Source organism: Gobio gobio (assembly GCF_949357685.1).
Source record: "Gobio gobio genome assembly, chromosome: 17".
NCBI classification, from domain to species: Eukaryota; Metazoa; Chordata; class Actinopteri; order Cypriniformes; family Gobionidae; genus Gobio; species Gobio gobio.
Window position 1 is genome coordinate 48,596,912 of NC_137110.1, and position 11,158 is coordinate 48,608,069.

The 11,158-nt window shown below is 39.0% G+C and overlaps 1 protein-coding gene across 2 annotated transcripts in view; it reads left to right on the top strand.

Moving 5' to 3' along the window:
- rtf2 (replication termination factor 2) overlaps positions 1 to 11,158 on the top strand; it is a 65,686-nt gene that overhangs the window by 16,924 nt on the left and 37,604 nt on the right. The window lies entirely within an intron of this gene.

Consider the following 11,158-nt stretch of genomic DNA (forward strand, 5'->3'; position numbering starts at 1 on the left):
GCATTTTCAGAAGTGCTGGGTACATTTTTTTTTCTCTTTCGCGCAGGTCATGTTTTGAAAGACTATGTCCTGCAGCTTACTAATGTAAATAAATAAAAATGTCAGATGAGAGACATATTGTGGGTCTTATAGCCTATCTTACTCATGCCGACGAAAGCGCCCCTCGAATTCTTTAATATTTTTCATTTTTGCAATTTTTTTTACCACTTCATTAGGCCTATCAGAGTCCCACTGGAGCCCGTGTTTTTTTTATCCTCCCCATTACACATTAGTTACAGCCATTAAAATAGTTCAGTTTTGTTTTTAATGTCAAAGTAGATATATTTCGTTTTGTTTCTTTATTAAGTTAATTTAGAAAAATGTTTAAAGCATTTAATGTTTGTTAAACTAAAGTTTTTGCTTTTTAAAGTGACGACCAAGCGGCCAGCGGCCGACAATGAGTTAACCCAACACTTTAGCCTCTGAAATCAACACTTGACTTGTCTTGCTTATTAAATTCATAAAAAACACTTAAAGCATCGTTTAAACGTTTAGCCTATTATCACCACCATCACAGTAAAAAGGCATTTTTGACAAGATGAGGCAGGCAGATCGCAACGGCGCGCGCAAACAAAACGGGCTACACAATCTAAACAAATAATTAAAAATAAAAAACATGCTGGTTGTCTTACCTTAGGCTACACCTCTCCGCGAAATGAATATATATCCGATCTTCAATTCCCGTGCTATATGCACATTTAACGGAGTTCATGTCAACGAAATCAACCGATATGAGTAGCCTATTTTATTCATCAGCTCCTTTCAACATCAAAGACCGCATTAGGAAAACGAGCGACCTAAACACTGGTAAGAGCATTTAACCTCATTAATTTTAATGAAGATGATTGTGCTTTTGAGCATCTAAAACTTAGCTTATTTTCAGTTTCACTTGTGGCAGTTTGCGTGTTGGCTTTACTCATTTGCGGCGATGCGTGTTGCATAGCGCCGTCCTATAGCCTAAAAAGTCCCGAAGCCCGGCCCGCGTCTGAGGTAGGCTATGACTGGAAAATTGGCCTGAAGCCCGGCCCTAGGGCGTAAAAAAGTCGGGGCCCGTCGGGCTCGGGCAGAAATGTAGGGCTCTACTTTGAGTAAGGCTGAAAGCGTCTTTCTTTTTAATACATTTCTTGAATGTCTCAATTACAGTAGGCCTAGTCTATAGATAATTATGATATTTGTGGCTGCACCGGGGTCCGTCATTACGCTAAATCATGAGCGATCCATGGCACCTGCTACCCATGGCTGTTAAGAACTGTATAGGCTACATCAATCCATTACAACAATTTCGTGTTATGGGCACTGCCACTGATACAGGCAGCGGAAGAGCCTATTTTACGGAGCTTGCTTCTGCTTTTCAAACGTTTTTACAACAAAAGATGTCGTTAAAACGACATAAGATCTCGTTATTATGAGAAAAAATGTAGTTAAACGACATAAGATATCGTTATTACGACACAATTGAGTGGAAAAAATAATATGTGTGTGTCAGCAATGCTTCACCGCAAAATTGAACTCGAGGTTTAAAAAAAAAAAAAAAAAAAAAAAAAAAAAAGTGGTGGGCACAAAAGGACTCATGACGAAATCTGGTGGGTACGCGTCCCCCCCGTCCCCCCCGAAATCGACGCCTATGTAAATAATGAAGTAATGATTATGAAAGTGTCAAAAATAGGAGGGTGCATTTTAAATGTTTATTAATAAACTGTTTTCTGAATCGGTGTCGGGTGACTCATCTCCACAGTAGCCTAGTGAGAGCCTCATTTCAAGCTTTCTATAGGCCGATATTTCTCATGTTTGTGAGGCAAATATTTTCTGTTCATTTACGAGGCGCACTCCAGTTCACGTTTAATGCAAGTCATCCCGCCGGCGCCTTGCCTTCTTGCTTCTTATTTATTAATTCCAGGCAATTGGTTGATGAAAAATTTATCAATATTAAGATAAATTTTTTCCAAAACGAAATTCACTTTAAAGAAAGGCTTTACACTAAACAAAATGGTCAAAATCATGTGTGACCCACTCCATGTCTCCCGACATATTGCACATGATCTTACTCGTGCAGTTCACTTTCCATAATTAACATGGATTAAATAAATTTAAAAAAATTGTACGGCGAAATGAACGGCGTTTTGGATCGGTTCAAAACCGACGATATTAACGGCATTTCTGCGGTGAAAACGCTGTCATTTACACCACTTGTACTACAGAACGCTGTATTTTGCGCCGTTTTTTCATCTAAAATGCACACTATTGACTAAAACATTCAAATGTATTGACACAGCGCTAGGAATATTGAGAGCTCCATGAACTTTTTGTCCGCGCGCACCGCCCGGAGATGAGAGCATGTCGCAACTCCGTTTTTCAACTTATTGTTTGAATTTTGCATTAAAACTTAAAAAAAAATGTAAAAGCTTAGACTTTGTTTAATATCAAAAGCAGGTTTGGCAATTTGGCGTGTGATTAAGTTGGGCAGAGTGAGACCGTGAGACAGAGCCTGAAAGCGTGTGTTTCACGCCAAATGTGTGAGAGTTGACAACCCAAACAACACACATCTATTTAAACTGATGTGTGTTATTTTGGTGTTTAGAGTTTGCACGCTACACTTGGTGTAACTGTAAATGTCTGTTTTGTTACCGTGCTGTGTCCATCATCTGTTATTTCCACCACTTAATCAAGCCACTCTTCTTTAAAACATGATGAGATTTTATTCCACGTCTTTGCGTTTCTCGTTACCTCTCATTTTGAGCTATTTGGACCGCAAACACGACTCACAGCTGCATGCTCACACACGACATCATTGTGGTAAATGGACTGCATTTATATAGCGCTTTTAACAGACCAATGGCCATCCAAAGCGCTTTACACATTCACCCATTCACACACCGACGGCGGTGTCAGCCATGCAAGGCGCCATCCAGCTCGTCGAGAGCAGCTGGGGTTAGGTGTCTTGCTCATGGACACCTCGACACTTGGTCAGGTGGAACCGGGGATCGAACCACCAACCTTCCGGTTTGTAGACAACCTACATGAACCACTGAACCACTGCCGCCCCCTGTCTTTCTATGAAACCTGTAAATCGCATCCACTGGTTCTAACACGATAGCGATACTAACTCTATAGCGGTAGAACAGAGCACTGCAGTTATTTCTCATTTAAACTACAATCAAATGGATTTCTCCCCACTTTTCGCGTCTGTGTCTATCGTCTGCACGGCATTTTATTCTTTCTGGACGGCCGCGCACGCGCGCAGCTTAGAGTGAACATTGGTACCACCTACCTAAGCATTGTTGCAGACCATATACACCCTTTCATGGAAACAGTATTCCCTGGTGGCTATGGCTCTTTCAGCAGGATAATGCGCCTGCCATAAAGCAAAAATGGTTCAGGAATGGTTTGAGGAGCATAATGAGGAGTTTGAGGTACCAACACAATATTAGGTCATAATGTTATGCTTGATCGGTGTATGTCGGCAGTGGTGGGGACAGGGCTCAGATAGACATATAATCCAATACTACAATATTTTTGAAGACAATTATTGATAAAATATTTTTTTACATATCGCCCAGTCCTAGTGTAAACGCAGCCTTAGACAATAAATGACAGGTGCCATAAGCTCTATATAATTCATTTGTTTACTTATGTAATTTGAGCTTAATCTTTGTTTAATGTCAGAGCAGATGGTTTCATAATAGATCTGAAATGTCTAGTTTTTCATAACGTTTTTTCCTCAAAGGCAAACATGTTTTTTTGTGTCTGTAAGCTGTTCTGCTTAATATTTTTGAGTAAACCATTTTTCTTCAGAATTCATTGTTAAACAAACCCAAACCTTTGAACTTTGTGTACATGTTAGATCATTTTTAATTTATTTATTTATTTTTTTAAATTTTAACTAAAAACTCATCTCTTCCATGAGCACTTAACCTCTTAAAAAAAAAAAAATCCTTTCCTCTTTCTCCTCCGCTTTCCCTCCCTACTCTAGCCTGTGCTACACTGAGAAATGTACACGGACTAAGTATTTCAGGCACTTGTTGCGCTCACTCGACTCTTCACGACCAATCGCTTATTGTACCCCCAAGTTGTAAGTCGCTTTGGATAAAAGCGTCTGCTAAATGCATAAATGTAAATGTAATTCAGTCATCTACAGTCTCCTGCAATGCCCTTCAGATCACCTGAAGCCTTACAGCGCACTGAGAGAACCAACTAAGAGAGACGCAGAGACCAGATTGCTGCTCCGTTGATTCTCAGTTTAATACAGAGGATATTTGTACAGATACAGAAACAGGATATCATCCTTTGACTATTGTTAGTTCGCAGAACTAGGTGTTGTCCAGTCACCTAAACAATTACTGGAAATAGGGTCTCACACAGAAGCTAAACTTGAGATCACAAGCAGGGTGACAGAGAGCCAAAAAATTGTTTACAGTACATTAGCTGGACTGAACAATACTGTAATTTTATTCCAAATTTGAAATGTATGTAAATTGAACATTTCATTTACAATCAAAGACATTTTTGTATTTCTATCTGAGTGATTTATAGTTACTTAATTTACAATACAGCATGCCCTCAAGTGCTTTATCTCTTTAACTCCCACACTCTCATCCACTCTGTGGACGTGGATAATGACTTATCATAGGTGAAGATAAGTAGTTAAGCAGTCAGCAGCTCTGGTGATGTGCTTCTGTGTGCAGGTGATTTGTCACCTATGTGTGCACTTTGCACTTTCTCTTGTGTTTATGTATGTTTGCGTTTGGGATTGGACTGAGTTGGACCGTGGCTAATGAGTGCGACTTGTCTTTTGCTCTCAGCAGTGAATCATTAACCTCACAGTCCCCTGCCTCGGTCTAATTGGTTTCAGGCTCAGCTAGCTGATGTTTCTCTGTGGCATTTGTCTCAATTAATCCAAGCATTAAGGCGGAAATAGGGAAACTGCATCCTGAAGTCCATCTCTTCTCCAAGCCGGCAGACTGGAGCATGCCTGGCGTGCTGTCCTTGGACAAACATTCAGCAACATTTGAATATACAATATAAACCCCTAATGGTTATCCATTCCCAAGCAAATTTTTAACTATTCTCGGTGCTGTTAATCATAACCTGTGGTTATGTATTGTGTTACATGCATCTAGCTTTTGAATAGACATTTTTCATTCTGTGTGTAACACCAGGGAACGCTGACCAGATTGACAAATATTTTGCTGTCCATCAAAACCTTTGGTGAAGTAGTTTGTATGTCTTATTGAATCTTTTAATCTGTCACAATCAGTTGTTAGCCCTACTCATAATTTGGGGCACACTTTGGATTTGCTGTTGTCAAGTGCCGTAACAAATCTGAGAGTATTTGATGCTGCTATTTCAGACCATTTGCCAATTGTGTTTGAATCTGTCTGTGTTTTCCCCACCTCTACTTGCTCTCAGTCTGTGAGTTACTCTGTGAGTTTTATTTTCAGAGTACTATCAAGCCAACCTTGCGGATGCTGTCCTCTTCAGCAAATTAAACACAGAAGAGATGGTGGAGGTTTTTTACTAAAGCCTGCTCCATTTAGACTCTGTTGCTCCCCTTAAGCCCAGGAAAGCTAAGGGAAAGGACCCCGCTCAGCCTTGGTTAAATGATTTTATTCGCTCTCTTAGACAAGTGTCGTTAGGCGGAGCGGAAGTGGAAAAGATAAACTCCAAGTATCATTTGAATGTTTAACTGCATGCTTAATCAGTTACCAAAAGTCAATGAAAGAGGTTAAATGTAAATTCCTCTCTAAAATCATCACTGAAAATGCAAATCGGCTGAGAATGCTGTTTAAGACTATTGATTCAGTGCTAAACCCCTTACCTGTGAGAAGTTTTAAAAAAAAATTTAATGATAAAGTGTTAGCATTCAAGGTTTCCATTAAGCCAGCATTACATTATGCGCCCTTGATCTGTTCACCAACCGATTCACTAACTTGTTTTCATCCAGTTACCTCTGCTCAGCTAGTTGGTATTGTTTCTAAGGCTAAATGTTCCTAGCCTGGCTCTGCCCTCCTACGTACTTCCGTTCAACGTTCAATTTCCTTCAGTACTCTGTCTGGGATTGCGGTATATTCTCTGGTTTTCTCCGGTCAAATCTTAACCGGTCCAATCCACGAACAGAGGGAGTGGCTGAGAACGATGACTTTGTGCGCTAGTTTGAGATGACATGCGTCCCGACCAACCGTTAGCGATTATTTATGGCAGATTCAGAGCGGCTCTGGGCAGATTCAATAGTTTTAAACTTCAACAGAGTTCCCGCCTTCAAGGAAGTTAACGCTTGTCAATGGAGAGTGGCCAGACTCTCTGTACAAATGAAACGTACGAGAGTCTGGTAGGACCAGACTAAAATGTTCCAGCTGTGAATCTGATGTCATTCCAAATCGTCTTTTTAAGGAAGTGTTTGAAACTTTGAGCCCAGCTGTAAACAGCTATTATTAACAGTTCTCTAGTAGGGATCGACCGATATGGATTTTTTAGTACCGATACAGATTTTTTTTCCATCAGCCTTAGTAGATGACCGATACAGGTAAATACATATATCGATATATCGGTCGATCACTATTCTCTAGTGAATGAAATTCTCCCTGCTAGTTTTAAACATGCTGTAGTTCACCCTCTGCTTAAGAATTCCCATCTTGACCATCTACCCTCAACAATTTTAGACCTACCTCCAAGTTGCCTCTTATTTTTAAGCTCTTAGAGAGAGTCGTGCATTGTTAGTTGAATACCTACATCAGCAATTACTTTTTACAAACCATAGATACCGGTTCGCACGCAGTGCTTGTCTTGTTGAATTTAAGCGCTGCTTTTGATATAATCGATCATAGTATCTTGTTACATCGGTTGGAAAAGGTGGTGGGTATTCAGGGTGTCGCCTTGCAGTGGTTGACCTCTTATCTCAAAGACAGAGCCTTCTCTGTGAGCATGGGGAAGTCGTCTTTTTCATCAGTTCCCCTATTTTGTGGTGTACTTCAAGCGTCCATTTTAGGCACGCTTATCTTTTCAATTTATATGCCATTTTTAAGAAATATAGAATTTCCGACCACTGCTATGCTGATGACGCACAGTTTTATCTACCAGCAAAAATGGACAGTTCTTATCCCTTGGACGTACTGTGTGACTGTTTTGAGGAGATCAAATGTTGGGTGGCTAATAATTTATTTTGCAATTAAATGAAAGCAAAAGTGAATTTTTTATTTTAGCCCCATCCAGGTCTTCATCTCCGCCACTGTTCAACGTAATGTAAGGAAACTTGGGGTTACATTCGATTCGTCACTAAATTTGGAGAAACAAGTCAGTTCAGATGTAAAGGGCAGTTTCTTTTACTTGAGATTGATTGCGAAATTTAAAAAGTTGGAGTTTTTGTCTCCAAAAGATTTAGAGACCGTAATCCATCCTTCATAACATCACGTCCGGACTACTGTAATTCTCTGTACTGTGGCCTGCCTCAAACTACAATCTCTCGCCTGCAAATTGTCCAAAATGCTGCAGCGAGACTTCTTACCGGCACAAAAAAGAGAGATCACATTTCTCCCATTTTAGCGACTTTACATTGGCTTCCTGTTAAGTTCAGAATCACTTTTAAAGTGGCAGTTTTTGTGTACAAGGCTCTATCTCGTGTTTTGCACCAAAATACATAAATGACCTTCTGATTCCTTACACTCCCAAAAGAACTCTTGGGTCTTGTAATCATCTTCTTTTAACTGTCCCACGTTTTCACTGTAAAACTAAGGGTGAGGGTGGTCGGGCCTAAACACTGGAACAGTCTGCCCTTCAATGTGAGGTCTGCTCCTTCATTAGCCAGCTTTAAATCAGCTCTTAAATCTGTTCTCTCTGGCTTTTGATTAGATTGATATTGGTAGCTTTCTTTTACATGCACATTGTCTTACTTGGTGTAACTCTTTTGCTATTTAATGTGCTATAGAAATAAAATTTGGCTTGACTTGAGGTCATCTCTCTTAACTCTACATCCACTCTCTCTCTAAGTTGGGTCAATAAATACAGCCAGAGCATGTCATACATCACGGTGCCTGTGGCCGCACAGAAAACCTAATATGCTGCAAATGCAGAGTGACAGATTTGTAAGGGAGACACGACTTTTCAGAGAAGACCGGATGAGACGATATTTAAAAGAGCTCTAAAGTAGGTTGACAGGGTGAAGGGAAAAAGAGAAAGAGAGAGAGGAAGGTGCGAGTCTTTTTCTTAGCACAAGGGTAATCAGGTCAGAGGAAAAGCAAGAGAAGGTGCTGTGTTTGTGGAGTGTTGTGTAACCGGTAAAGAGATTGAACAATAACAGCAAAGGTTTACTTCAGGTGTGTGTTTGTTGGGTTCAGAGTAAAGAGGTTTTAGCGAAAGCAGGAGAGATGAGCATGCAATGCAATATGCAAATATGAAGAATGTGTGATATGACCAAAGATTTTCTCATGCAAAATAAATCGACTGGAATTAAGTGCCTTTCATTTTTAGAGTATTTAATTTACTGGATTTTAAGATTTATGTCATGGAAAAAGTACTGATACAGGTTTTTTTTATTTATAATTACTTTTTTTATAAATAATAATGTTTTGAGATTAAACTAATTTTATGTTCATCCAGTGTTGTAGAAGACAACTACAAAGTGTACTTACATTTTAATCTTAAATTTAAACTTACATTTACATTTAATACATCATAAATAAATGACCTATTTTAATGATTTAAGCAGTTTTAGAGGAGTGATTTGCATATGCAAATTCAGGTCGCCCAACAGACTGTTTCGGCCTATGTTCAACGGAAAATTAGGCAATTTTACTTAATTTAACACTTGATTTTGAGTCTCTACTACCCAAATAGTCCATCACTACTTCAGTCCAACACTACTTCACTACTTAGTGTTAACATGCTAATGCTAATATTGACCAAGAAATGGTTAAACATAAAACTTATTACAGCCAAAAAACGACAATAAACTACTTTGGTGTTAATATATGGCCATTCATTTAATTTTAGGCCCAAATCATGTTCAATCCGCTCAAATCCCATCTTGTGGACTAAAAAATGGCTTGAGTCCATGTTGATACACTGTCCTCTTCAGTTTTCTTGGGTTCATGTCAGGGGACTGGGGCGGCCATGCCAGGCCCTTAATTTTGTGCTGCTCAGTGACCCATTCTTGTGTTGATTTTGATGTTTGTTTTAGATCATTGTCCTGATAGAAAGATCCAACCATGGTTCATTATAAGATTTCTAGCAGAGACAGTATATTTAAAGCTGCAGTCCGTAAGTTTTGCCTCTTTGTCGCCATCTCTGTTTGAATCCTGCAATTATATGCGGAAATTATCTTATTTATGTGAGTTGTGCATCGGCACGGCTCCTCAGCGCGGAAGAATTTATGACCAAAATAAGAATTTTCCCTGCAAAATGTCATCTGAACAAGTAACATGTCTGCCACTTTTGTTGTGATCAACTGAAAAAAAAAAAGTACAATAAATCGTGTGACCAACGGTGATTAAATCTAATGATCGCTTGGCTCATACCACATCAAACTGAAAAATATTGTTATTGTTCCCAAATTGTTAATGTTAACATCAGAATTGCGTGACTGTGTATTTAGTGTGTATTAGCGTTACCTGTAGATTTCAATTTCTATACAGTCTAATCTTTTGCTTTTGACTACGGGTGAATCTACAGTTGTCACTGATAATTGTCATTTGGACCTTTCTGGATTACAATCCACCATCAAAACGATAAGTTTTAATTGTTCCAGCTGCTGTGAGAAAAGGCTATAAATGATCCGCCACCTGCAGCATCCTCACATGTGATATTACTACTACTACTACTACTACTAGCTGGATTCCTTTATGTATACAGATGTGACGTAAAGACGCAAAGACATGCTCGAATTTCCCGCGAAAATCCACCAGTACCACTCAAATTATAAAACATAATTAGAAGCTTTCTGTTGTGAATCGGGCTAAGGTAAGGAGATCATCTTGAACACTGGTTATGTACTTGCTCAAATTGGTTTTGGATCATTTTTATCCCAAAAAAAGTTACGGACTCCAGCTTTAACCGCGTGGATACTTAAAAAAATAAATAAAATTATCCCTGTTTGCACCAAAGTCATAAGGTGGGTTTTGTTGCCAAAAAGCTCTTTTTTTAGTTTCATCTGACCACAGAATTCGGTCCCGTTTGAACTGAGTATGCTGGAGTTTATTTTAGGATGTAAGCAGAGGATATTTCTCAAATTTAACTATTTTCTGCGATTCTCCAGTTGTGATCCTTGGAGAGTCTTTAGCTACTCAGACTCTCCTCCTCACCGTGCATTAAGACAATATAGACACGTGTCCTCTGCAAGGCAGATTTGTAGCATTTCCTGTTGGTTGGAACTCGGTTGTTTTTTTGTTTTTAATTGCCTACACGCATTTTCCTGAAACTACGGCTCCATTTCTCAAAACTCTACAAACAAAACACTCACGATTCAAAATCTCTTGCAAAAGTGCTTGTTCGTTGTGCAGCGGAGCACACAGAAGTTTGTCATAGCACTCACACGTGCATGTGCACAAATACACTGTATATACAGTATGTATGCACATTTGATAAACTAGTTATTGAACTGAACTGGATCAACACTGAACTGACTTGAGCTAAATAATGACATTATTGGCTTGTTAGAGCAGCTTTACAGCTGAATTTGTTACTATTGTGAAGCTACTTTGAAACAATCTGTATTGTGCTACAGAAATAAAGGTGGCTTGTTGCACATTCAGTATATATTTACCAAATAAACAGAAATTAATGGGTCAGAAATGTATTTGTTTCTCAAAACACTGAGTTTTGATATCTAAGTGGTTCAATTAGATATATTTACAGTACAGAAATGCAAGAGGGTACAATCATTTCTTTCTGAAAACACAGGGTTCAGGAGACACATGATTGTTGGGTGTATGTAATTGCCATTTAAATACCACAATTATTTCCCAGTGTTTTCTAAATGAAACACAAGAGCTGTTAGTTTTGAGAGATGTGTCTAATGTAGAGAACTGTGTTTAGCAAAAAGTTAGGTTTTTTTAATGGTAATTTAATAGGTTTGAGAGCTTGCGAATCGATACCCAGCCCTAGTATAAATGCAGGACGTTTCAACGCTTTA